This window comes from Dipodomys spectabilis, unplaced genomic scaffold (assembly GCF_019054845.1).
Source record: "Dipodomys spectabilis isolate Male_0828 unplaced genomic scaffold, ASM1905484v1 ptg000176l, whole genome shotgun sequence".
Classification (NCBI taxonomy): Eukaryota; Metazoa; Chordata; class Mammalia; order Rodentia; family Heteromyidae; genus Dipodomys; species Dipodomys spectabilis.
The window spans coordinates 1,700,286-1,712,473 of NW_024870853.1; positions in this window are offsets into that span (position 1 = coordinate 1,700,286).

Consider the following 12,188-nt stretch of genomic DNA (forward strand, 5'->3'; position numbering starts at 1 on the left):
ACACCCGGACCACAGGACCCACTAAAACTGGGAACTTTTCGAGAGCTCCACCAGCCTGTGGAGCACACTCTGCTGGCCAGGCCAGAGCAAGAGTGCCCCTGGAAGGGAGCTTAAATGCCCAAGCCAGGAACAGCGCCCCTGGGTCAAGACTACCAACAGTAGAAGAAATTTGAACTGTGTCCTCCAGGCCGCATAACCTAGGTGGTATACACATCAGCACAGGCCTAACAAGCGTGCTCCAGGCTGGGGCCAGAACCAGGCCCGGGGATCCGGCGCCTGAACAACACAACCAACTCCTCCCAACTGAAGTAAAAAGCTGAGCATACACCTCAACAGAGTGGAGAAAATCAGGAAACAACACTCCCCGGGAAGCACGCCTGTGACAACAAAAGACCTGGAGGCTCAGGACAAGAGAAACCCAAACCCCACCAAAACTCCACCCATATACCCTAGGCTGGGAATTGGGCAACACAGGCTGCCAGCACCTGATAATAAGCAGGAACTCAGGCTGATAAGGTGGCTCAGCAATAGAGTGATAGTCTTGGATGTATGAGGCCCTGGATCTGATTCCTCAGCATCACAAAAGCAAAAAGGGTCAGAAGTGGTGCTGTGGCTCAAATGGTAAGGTGCCAGCCTTGAGCTGAAGAGCTGAGGGACAGCACCCAAACCTAGAGTTCAAGCCCACAACCAGCCCAAAACAAACAAACAAAAACACATCAGGAGCCCATAGCAGACTCCAGTATTTGGGAGAGTGCATCCAGAGCATCTGATCTTCCCAAGAGCACCCGTAGGAGCAAACACAAGCAGTCTAGGCTGCTCAACCCTTCCAAAGGCGGGAATTGCCAGCAATCTACAGCAGAGAGCTGAGAATCCTAAGTAAGTCAGAATAGCAGCTGGAAATAGGCTCCCAACAGAACCCAGATCAGGCACAGACTCTCTCTACCAATACAGAATCAGCAACCAAGCAAAGACAGACACACCAAAACAAAACTGAAGAGCAGTCTCCTGAACCCCCATGCGAAAATCACAGAGAAAAATCACAAGGTTTACCACCACCCAGTTCAGCAAGCTCACCTCAAAAGCCAGCAGCCACGCAGGGGAGAGCCCCAGTGGGAGCAAAGCAGGAATGGAAGACAAAAGCTACATCCAAGGGTTGCTGGAGGCAATGACTCAAGAAATAAAGCGAGAAATGGATCAGAAATTGAAAGAGCACAAGGATGAACTATCAAAAGAGATACAGGATATCAAACAAAAGTTGGATGCAAAAATAGAAGCTGCACAAACCTCAGTAAGAAGTGAGATAAACGCCAAATTAGAGGTAATGCATACCTCATTGAGAGGTGAGATCAGTACTCTGAGAACCAACATTGAATCCATAAAGGGATCCATTTCCTCCATGCAAACCACAATAGAAGCCACGGTCAACAGAGTGAATGAAATGGAAGGTAGAGTGTCAGATACAGAAGACAGAATACACCAACTGGACCAAAAAGTGACAGATATGGAAAAATCACTCAAATTAAACCAAAGGGAAATTCAAGAGCAAGCAGATAATGCCAAGAAATTTAACCTTCGCATAATCGGAGTGGACGAAGGTGAGGAATTCCAGAGCAAGGGAATGCAACACCTATTTAACAAGATAATCAATGAAAATTTTCCCCACCTCAAAAATGACCATCTTAACTACATTACAAAAGCTTATAGAACACCCAACAAGCAAGATCCCAGGAGAAACACTTCTAGACACATTATAGTAAAAATGATAGATCTGAATAATAAGGAAACAATCCTGCATGCAGCAAAAATGAAGAAGGAGCTATACTACAATGGGAAAAAAAATTAGAATCACTGCAGATCTCTCCACACAAACAATGAATGCAAGAAAAGCCTGGGAAAGCACCATACGAGCCTTGAGAGCCAATAACTGCCAACCCAGACTAATATACCCGGCAAAACTAGCATTCACATTCGATGGAGAACTGAAAACTTTTAATAGCAAAGAAAAACTAAATGAATACATAAACATTAAGCCAGCATTACAAAGAATTCTAAGAGGGGGGACACAACCTGAAGAAAGCAACCAGGAACTGGGACCTGCCCCAAACAGGCATTACTCAAAGTCTAACTGAGCAAGCACAGGAGGAAAGGAAAGAAGAAAAACTTAGGAAAACGGAATGGCAGGGGCAACAATGCATCTCTCTTAATATAAATGGGCTGAATTCGCCAATTAAAAGAAAACGAACTGAGGACTGGATCAGAAAACAAGACCCATCCATCTGTTGCCTTCAGGAGACCCACCTCTCAGCCAAACATACAAACAAACTCAGAGTGAAGGGGTGGAAAAGGATCTACCAATCAAATGCCCCCAGTAAGAAAGCAGGTGTAGCTATCCTGATATCTGACAAAATAAACTTTTCATTAAAATCAGTACAGAAAGACAAGGACGGACACTACATATTAATAAAGGGAACAATCCAAGAGGAGGATATAACCATCATCAACTTATATGCCCCAAATATTGGTGCACCCAGATATGTCAAACAAATGCTCTCAAACTTACAGAATAAAATAGATCCCAATACGATAATACTAGGAGACTTTAGCACACCACTCTCACCAAAGGACAGGTCTACCAACCAGAGGATTGGCAAAGAAGCTACCGAATTAAGTGAGGCCATACTTCAAGCGGAATTAACTGACATCTACCGAGTATTTCACCCTAAAATAACACAGTACACATTCTTCTCAGCAGCTCATGGAACTTTCTCCAAAATAGACCATATCATAGTTCATGCAAGGAACTTAAGCAAATACAAAGGGATCGACATAATCCCCTGTATCCTATGTGACCACAGTGGAATCAAGCTAGCTCTCAATAACAAAGCATACCGCAGAAATTTCTCTAATACATGGAAATTGAACAGCACACTCCTTAACAATGCCTGGGTAACAGAAGAGATCAGAGAAGAAATAAAGCATTTCCTAGAACTCAATGAAAATGAAAACACCTCACAAAGAAACTTGTGGGACACAGCAAAAGCAGTCCTGAGGGGCAAATTTATTGCCCTCAGTGCCCACATCAAGAGAATGGAGACAGACCAAGTAAATAATCTCATGTTGCAATTAAAACAGCTAGAAAAACAAGAAAAAATGGGACCTAAAGCTACTAGACGAAGCCAGATAACCAAATTAAGAGCAGAGATTAACCAATTAGAAAATCAGAAAACCATAACCAAAATAAAACAAACAAAAAGCTGGTTCTTTGAAAAAATAAACAAAATTGATAGCCCATTGGCAAGATTAATTAAAAAAAGAAGAGAGGAAACCCATATTAATAGGATTAGGGATGCCACGGGAAACATCACAACACGTACCCAAGATATCCAAACAATTCTAACAGACTACTTTCAAAAGCTATACTCTCTAAAGGAAGAAAATCTGGCAGAAATGGATGCATTTTTAGAGAAATACAAGTTGCCCAAACTGAGCAAAGAAGAAGTTAACCAATTAAATAAGCCAATATCCTATAATGAGATACAGGAAGCTATCAAAAGTCTTCCAACAAAAAAAAGCCCAGGACCAGATGGATTCACAGCAGAATTCTATAAGACTTTTAAACAAGAACTAATACCCATACTCCTCAAGCTCTTCAGAGAAACAGAGAAGGAGGGAGCTATCCCAAACTCATTCTACGAAGCCAATATCACACTCATCCCCAAACCAGGCAAAGACCCAACCAAAAAGGAGAATTACAGGCCAATTTCCTTGATGAACACAGATGCAAAGATCCTTAACAAGATTCTAGCTAACAGAATCCAGAAAGACATAAAAAAAAATAATACACTATGACCAGGTAGGCTTCATCCCAGAGACACAGGGATGGTTTAACATACGTAAGTCAATAAATGTAATCCAACATATCAACAGAGCCAAGGTCAAGAATCACATGATTATCGCCACAGATGCAGAAAAGGCCTTTGATAAAATTCAACATTCATTCATGCTAAAAGCTCTGGAGAAAATAGGAATAGAAGGAGCATTTCTAAAAGCAATAAAAGCCATTTATGACAGACCAATAGCCAATATTATACTTAATGGGGAAAAGCTACAACCAATTCTCCTAAAATCAGGAACAAGGCAAGGATGCCCACTGTCTCCACTCCTCTTCAATATAGTCTTAGAACCCTTAGCCAGGGCAATAAGGCAAGAAAAAGACATTAAAGGGATCCGCATAGGGAAAGAAGAAGTTAAACTATCCCTTTTTGCAGACGACATGATACTATACCTCCACGATCCCAAACACTCCATCCCCAAACTCTTAGAAATCATAAATCACTTCGGCAAAATAGCAGGATACAAAATAAACCCACAAAAATCAGTTGCCTTCCTATACACTGATAATGTACAGGAAGAGAGGGAAATAAAGGGAGCAACCACATTCACAATAACCTCCCCAAAAATAAAATATTTAGGAATTAACCTAACCAAAGATGTAAAAGAACTATTTAATGAGAACTATAAAAAGTTAAAGAAAGAAATTGCAGAAGACACTAGGAAATGGAAAGACCTCCCATGCTCCTGGATAGGCCGACTTAATATAGTAAAGATGGTAATACTTCCAAAACTAATATACAAATTCAATGCAATTCCTATTAAAATCCCAATGATGTACATCACTGAAATACAGAAAACAGACCAAAAATTCATATGGAACAACAAAAGACCTAGAATAGCCAAAACAATTCTAGGGGATAAAGACAATATGGGAGGGCTATCCATGCCGAACTTCAAACTCTACTACAGAGCTATAATAACAAAGACAGCATGGTACTGGCACAAAAACAGACCCGAAGACCAATGGAACAGAATAGAAGATCCAGAAATAAATCCACAGGCCTACAGCCAGCTGATATTCGACAAAGGAGCCAAAGACATACAATGGAAGAAACACAGCCTATTCAACCGCTGGTGCTGGGAAAACTGGGCAGCCACATGCAGAAAACTAAAAGTGGACCCCAGCTTATCACCATGCACCAACATCAACTCAAAATGGATTAAAGACCTTAACATTAAACCTGAATCTCTGAAACTACTGCAGGACAGAGTAGAAGAGACACTTGAAGTAATAGGCACAGGAAGGAACTTCCTGAACAGAGTCCCAGGATCACAACAAGTTGGAGAGAGACTCGACAAATGGGACTACCTTAAAATAAAAAGCTTCTGCACAGCTAAATCTATCGCAACTAAGCTAGAAAGACAACCAACTAATTGGGAAAAAATATTTACCAGCAATATATCAGACAAGGGGTTAACATCCTGTATATACAAGGAACTCAAGAAACTAATCCCTCCCAAACCTAACAAACCAATTACTAAATGGACAAGGGAACTAAAGAGGGACTTCTCATATGAAGAAATAAAAATTGCAAAGAAATACATGAGGAAATGTTCATCATCCCTGGTGGTGAAGGAAATGCAAATAAAGACAACCCTGAGATACCACCTTACCCCAGTCAGAATGTCCCACATCCACAAATCAGCCAACGACAAATGCTGGAGGGGATGTGGAGAAAGAGGAACCCTATTACACTGCTGGTGGGAATGTACACTTATACAACCACTTTGGAAAGCAGTCTGGAGGGTCCTTAGAAAGCTAAAGATTGACCTCCCTTACGACCCAGTCATACCACTTCTAGGCATCTATCCTGAACAACAGGAACCAGTATACAAGGACACATGCACCTCCATGTTTATTGCAGCACTGTTCACAATAGCTAGGATATGGAAACAACCCAGATGCCCCACCACAGATAAATGGATCCAAAAATTGTGGTATCCCTATACAATGGAATATTATGCAGACATTAGAAAAATAAAATAATGGCATTTGCAGGGAAATGGATGGAACTAGAAGAAATCATGTTGAGCGAGGTAAGCCAAGAACGAAGAAACAAACGGTACATGGTCTCCCTGATAAGTGGATGCTAAATCCAAAATGTTAGGTGATATGACAAAACTAACAGGACTTAAGAAACAAAGAACTCCCACTCATTTGGTTGAACCACTACTAAATATCCCCATGCTGCTGATCACATATAGGGTATATAACATGTGAACACCGTTATATGTTATAGACTGTGATAGACAATTTGCTCCAGGAAAGTTAGAATGAACTTGTGACTTTAAATGAGCATCATCATTATTCCACAATACTGTGAATTTCCGGAAATTATGTAATCACTTAATCACAATCAAAAAAAAAAAAAAAAAGAACCTCGGGGAAGGGAGGGAGGGAGGGGATGGTAGGGGGAAAACAATGGAGGGGGTAACAATGTTCAAGAGGAAGTGTACTCATTACCTCACTCATGTAACTGTAACCCTCTGTATAGTATCTTTACAATAAAAAAAAAAGTGTTTAGAGCAACACAGACAAAAAAAAATAGTATCTAGTCTATCCAGGTGCTCATAGCTCAAACCTGTAATTCTACCTACTCAGGAGGCTGAGAGCGGAGGATCATAATTCAAAAGTCTGGACAAGAAAGTCAGAGACACTTATCTCCAATTAACTACTAAAAAGCCAGACATATTGCTGTGGCTCCAAGTGGTAGAACACTAGCCTTGAGCACAAAAGCTCAGGGACAGTGCCCAGGCCCTGAGTTCAAACCCAGGACTGCTTTCTGTTTCTTGAATAAATACCCAGAAGTAAAGTGCCCTACAAGGATCATGTGGTAACTGTATTTTATTTCATGAGGGGTCACTGTGTTATCCAGAGGAGCTGGGTCATTTTTCATTCTTATCAACACAACAAGAGTGTTCCAATGTGTCTACATCTTCATCAACATCATACAAAGATTTTTGCACAAAGAAAACTTGGCTTGCTTTTCTTCACTTTATTTCCCCACAAACTCAGGGCCTGGGTGCTGTCTCTGAGCTTTTTTGCTCAATGTTAGTGCTCCACCACTATGAGCCACAATGCCACTTCCAGTTTTCTGGTAGTTACTGGAGAATAGAGGTTCATGGACCTTCCTGCCTGGCTGGCTTTGAACTGCAATCCTGAGATTTCAGACTCCTGAGTAGTTAGGATTACAAGTGTGTGCCACAGGCACCTGGCTTTCTTCACTTTTTTGAACATGCTTCAAAAGTATTAAATTCATAATATTGTCTATATTGTTGTGTATACCATGACATTGTGAAGTATGTAAACATTGTAGAATAGATGGAGCTAAATAATGTATCACCTCACATACTTACGATTTATTCTGTGTATGTGTGTGTGGGTGTGTGTGTGCGCGTGCGCTTTCAACTCAAGGCCTGGGCACTGTCTCTGACAGGGAAAAGCAAGGAAGCCCATAGTGCGTGATCACTGGCCCTCTCCTACATGTGTGCTAGTACTTGGGCTTAAGTCAGAGCCTCACACTCTAATTTGGCTTTTTCATTCAAAGCTGGCATTCTACCACTTGAACCACAGCTCCATTTGACTTTTTACTGCTTAATTGAAGATAACTGTCCCAGGGACTTTTCTGCCCTGGCTCCCTTTGAACCATAATTCTTAGATCTCACTCTTCTGAGTAGCTAGGATTACAGTCATAAGCCACTGGTACTTGGCTAGCCAATTTGAGTTTTGAAGCTTGGGAAGGATTATTAATTCGACAGTGATTGTTAATCCTTTAAGTGAAAGTGAGGACTGGGATATTAAGGGAAACTCTAAAAGCCAGACAAACCCTGGAAACATGGGGAAAGGAAGTTGTTTGGAGGAGAAGGGAAAAGGGCAGAGTTCCAAGGCTAAGAGCACTGAGTTTCTTGCTATGAGGGTTGGTTACTATGATGTCCACTGTACAGAGATACCAAGCCCCCATTCACATCATGGATATTCAAACTGAGCACAGAAAGCACCGAGGTGGCTCCCAGGGATACCCGGGAGGCCACACTTACTTACACAGACAGGACTCCCTTCTGAAACACACACTTTGCTTTCCCCTGATAGGAAATGGACAATGAGGATTAGTGCAAGGGGGAAAGAGTGTTTGGAAACTGAGGACAGATGGGGCTGACATTGCCCAGGTTACTCAGGAGTTTGTGACGTTAATACTAGAATCTGTGACTGGGACTCAGCACTACCATCTCCTACCATGGATGGCACCTCAAAAGCCCAAGGCCTAGGCCACCACCTAGATGGGCCTCTGCATAGCCTAGAACAGCAGATCACTGTTGTCACTTGTTGACTAGCTTCTTGGCTCACTGGCTCTAGCTTGAATCTGAGAAAGAGACCAGCTTTCCTGCCAGCAAACAAAAGATCATACTGAAGCTGGGTCATGGTGGCTCATGCCTATAATCCTAGCTACTTAGGAGGCTGATATCTGAGTATTACAGTTCAAATTCAGCCCAGGCAGGAAAGACTGCAAGATTGTTATCTCCAATTAGGCACTAAAACAGCCAGAAGGGGGCTGTGGCTCAAATGGTAAGAGTGTTAGCTTTGAACAAAAAAGCTCAAGGACAGTGCCCAGCCTCTGAGTTAAAGCAACAGGACTGGCACAACTAAAATTGGCCACGCTGAGAATGAAGTCCAAGAAGGCCTGACACCAGATCCATGTGGGACTTTCCTGGCGCTCCACAGTGCCCCTGCATCAAGGGCAGGCACATGGCACAGCCACATTCACTGTGAGCTTACTCTGAGCCAAGTAGCAGGATGTCTGAGAGAACCTGAAGGGTCACTGGTCCTGGCTGGTAGAGGATACTAGAGGAAAAAGGGACATTGACATGCAAAGAAATAAGCAATCTCACCCTTTTTTCTTTTGTGTTTGGTACTGGGACTTGAACTCAAGGCCTAAACACTGTGTCTTAGAATTTTTGCTCAAGGTTGGTGCATTACCACTTGAACCACAGGTCCACTTCTTGTTTTTTGCTGGTTAATTGGACATAAGTACTTTGTGGACATTTTGGTCCAGCTGGCTTTGAACTGCAGACCACAGATCTAGCCTCCTGAGTAGCTAGGATTACAGATGTGGGACACCAGTGCCCAACTCATCTCTTCCTTTTCAGTGGTGCCCAGATGGGCTTCTGTGTCATGAGCCTCTAATTGTGACCCTTAGTCTCCTAAACAGGAAAGGCTCAGTCCCTGGAATTGTCAGTGGTATGTCCCATACAGGAACATTATCTTGTGGCGTGGTCTCAATATGGGGCAGGGACTGTGCACAGTTCAGAGGGAAGAAGCAGGACTGACAAACCAGCCAGCAACTATCCTGTGTGTGGTATAAATCACCTTCAACAGACATTCCCTTGTGCCCTGTGCTCTACTACCTAATACCTCCCAAGAGAGGACTCAGTTCTGGGTTTTAGCATAGGTGAAACCAGCATAGAGGTCTCAGTTGACAGATTTCCAATAACAGAGTCATACTTCATTCAAACACCAGTCCTCTGTTTTGCCCCATTGGAGAGTCAACCCCCTGGGTCAAGTTCAGAGTCATATAGCATAAGTAGTCAAGCCAAGGTTCCCACGTAGGGGTTTTGCAGAGGATGGTTTAAGTGGCCACTGCTGATCCATTCTGGCTGAGGTGATTTTTTTAACCCCATGCATGAGAGTGTGGCTGCCAGAGCTTAATCAGTGGGTACCAGAAGTGACATAGACTATATAGGACATTGTGGTACAAACCATGACCCTTACTCGATGGACACATCCTATATTCTCTCCTTTCCCACAAGGTGTGGCTTTGAGCTTCAAAGATGAGGTAGCAAAACAGCTATTCTGAAGTCAACCCACACATCTATAAGACAAGTATGCCAGCAATGTGGACATTTTCCGAGAACTGAACTTGTCACTTTGTTTGGTGACTTATAATTGGTCCTGACCTATGCCCTCTTGTGATTCAGAACATGAAAAATCCTCCTATAGAAAAGTAGATGGCAACAATCCATTTGATCTCTTATACATTACACCGAACCTCTACTTTCTCTCCTCCTAAATCAGACTCTCTCCCTTCCCCAGGCTGGACGACTTCTTTTTCTTTCTTTTTTTTGTTTGGTAGTGGGGCTTGAACTCTAGGCCTGGACACTGTCCCATAGCTCTTCAGCTCAGGGTGAGCACTCTACCACTTGAGTCACAGCGCCACTTCTAGTTTTCTGGTCATTAGTTGAAGATGTCTCACACTTTCTTGCTGGGTTGGCTTTCAACCGTGATCCTCAGAGCTCAGCGTCCTGAGTAGCCAAGATTAGAGACATGAGCTACCAGTGCCCGGCTTTGGAAGACTTATTCCCAAGCATGCCCAACAGACCAACACACTTGGAATGCCTTGGCTTCTTTTGTCCCCTGTAAGTACATACCCAGCATCATTGCAAAGGAATCTGGCAAACCTCCACTTGCCTCCTCTCTCTTGGTATTCCTGACTTAAACATGAATTTGTGTTGAAGAAGCCAAATGCAATGTCTGGTGAAGAAGGTGACACAGAAACATGGTGCTCATAAAAAAAACAACGTCCTGTCACCACTCCCACACCCAGGAGGTAATCTAGAAAATTTGAAGAGGGACACACAAACTAAATTTCCCCACAAAATGTGGACCATGAGTATGAAACAGTATATGGCTTGAGCCATCCACACACATAAGGATATAACATTAGGAAGTGATTCTTTTCAGCTTAGGGCTATAGATTGGCTGCAGAAGGCTAGTTGGCTGGCCAGGACTTGGAGAATGTGGCAGTACTGTTCTCTGGCCATCTACTCTGGCTGCTGGAAGGCAATTACACCCACATTGGCTCAGTGGTGCTAGGACAGGTTCACTTTTCTACCTCCCACCCAGAGACAAACCTACTTTTTCTGTTGCCAATATCCTCACTTTCTCTTTCCCATATTACTGAAACATTTCCTTTGGTTCACTACACAGTGGGATGTGATCAGGTTCTCTACCGATATGGAAGAGAAAATCACTAGGCGTGGAAGCTCAGTTTTTCCACTCAAGGTGAATGCTAAGCAGAAGCTGAGAACAATGCACGATTTCTAGTTGAGTTTAGTCCTTTTCTGTGGTGCCACCAGAGCTACATAATGAGTCCAGAGAAAGAATGGGGCCCAGTTGTTGGAACTGGAACATTGCTGTTTTCCCTAATACCTGCTGAAATGATTCTATGGGAGAGAATTCTAGTGGAGGGCTACAGGAGAGATCAAGGTTGCTCAGACCAGAATTGAAGAGGAATATGGGAGAAGCAGGGCAGCAAAACAAAGGGGGAAAGGCAGAAGGGACTGGAGCTCTGGAAGAGACCCCTTGGATCCTGGATAGGGTATTAGAAGAGGGACATAAGAAAGTGTGGCCAGGACAAATTCACTAAGAACTCAGACTGTGGAAACCACAGTATCCTGAATTCATGGTTCCCCCAGCGTCCCCTCAGGAAGCTCAATCATATAATGCCAGTCCTTTTCACTACTTTTAGAGGTGACATCACCCTTCTTCTTTTCCCATGACCTCCACTGCTGAGAGAGAGAGAGAGAGACAGAGAGAGAGAGAGAGAGACAGAGAGACAAAGAGAGAGACACAGAGAGAGAGAGAGACTGCAGACCACATTATAGAAGATGCAATTTAATTTTGAAACTGTTGCCAACTGGAGTGGGTAGGGGCAATAAAGGGGCAAAGAGGATGCAGTGGCTGGAGAAAACCTAAACTGAAGCAACTAGGCCACAACTCTTGGGCTTCACAGTATTGGCTGCTTTTCTTGTGTGAAGATACTGGGTTCAACCTGTCAAACACTGCAGAGTCAGGGACATCCAGAGGCCTTCTTGAACTGCTGGTATGGTGGGAAGGAGTATAGTGGGCTACTTATTTTCAAAGGACTGGAATTTTGCAGTGAGGGTCCAAAGGGTTGCTGAAATAGAGAAGAATAATCAGGTACTCTAGATATAATGATAAAAGAACCCATGTTGTTCCCTCACAGAATCCCCGGGAAAATGCCTGAGAAGAGAACCCTATAGCCCACATCAAACAACTCTAGAACTAACCTCCACCCACCCATCACAACTCAATGTGGACGTTTCATCTATACCAAAACAACCCAAACCAACAGCTATCCAGGCTTACTAAAGAAAAATCACTCGAGAAACAATACATACCAGACAAACAAAGAAGGTATCTCTAAAGGCCCTAGAGAGTATCTTTGCATTTGGTTGTCTGAGTATACCCCAAGTTTCAGCAATGCATTGTTCTTTGA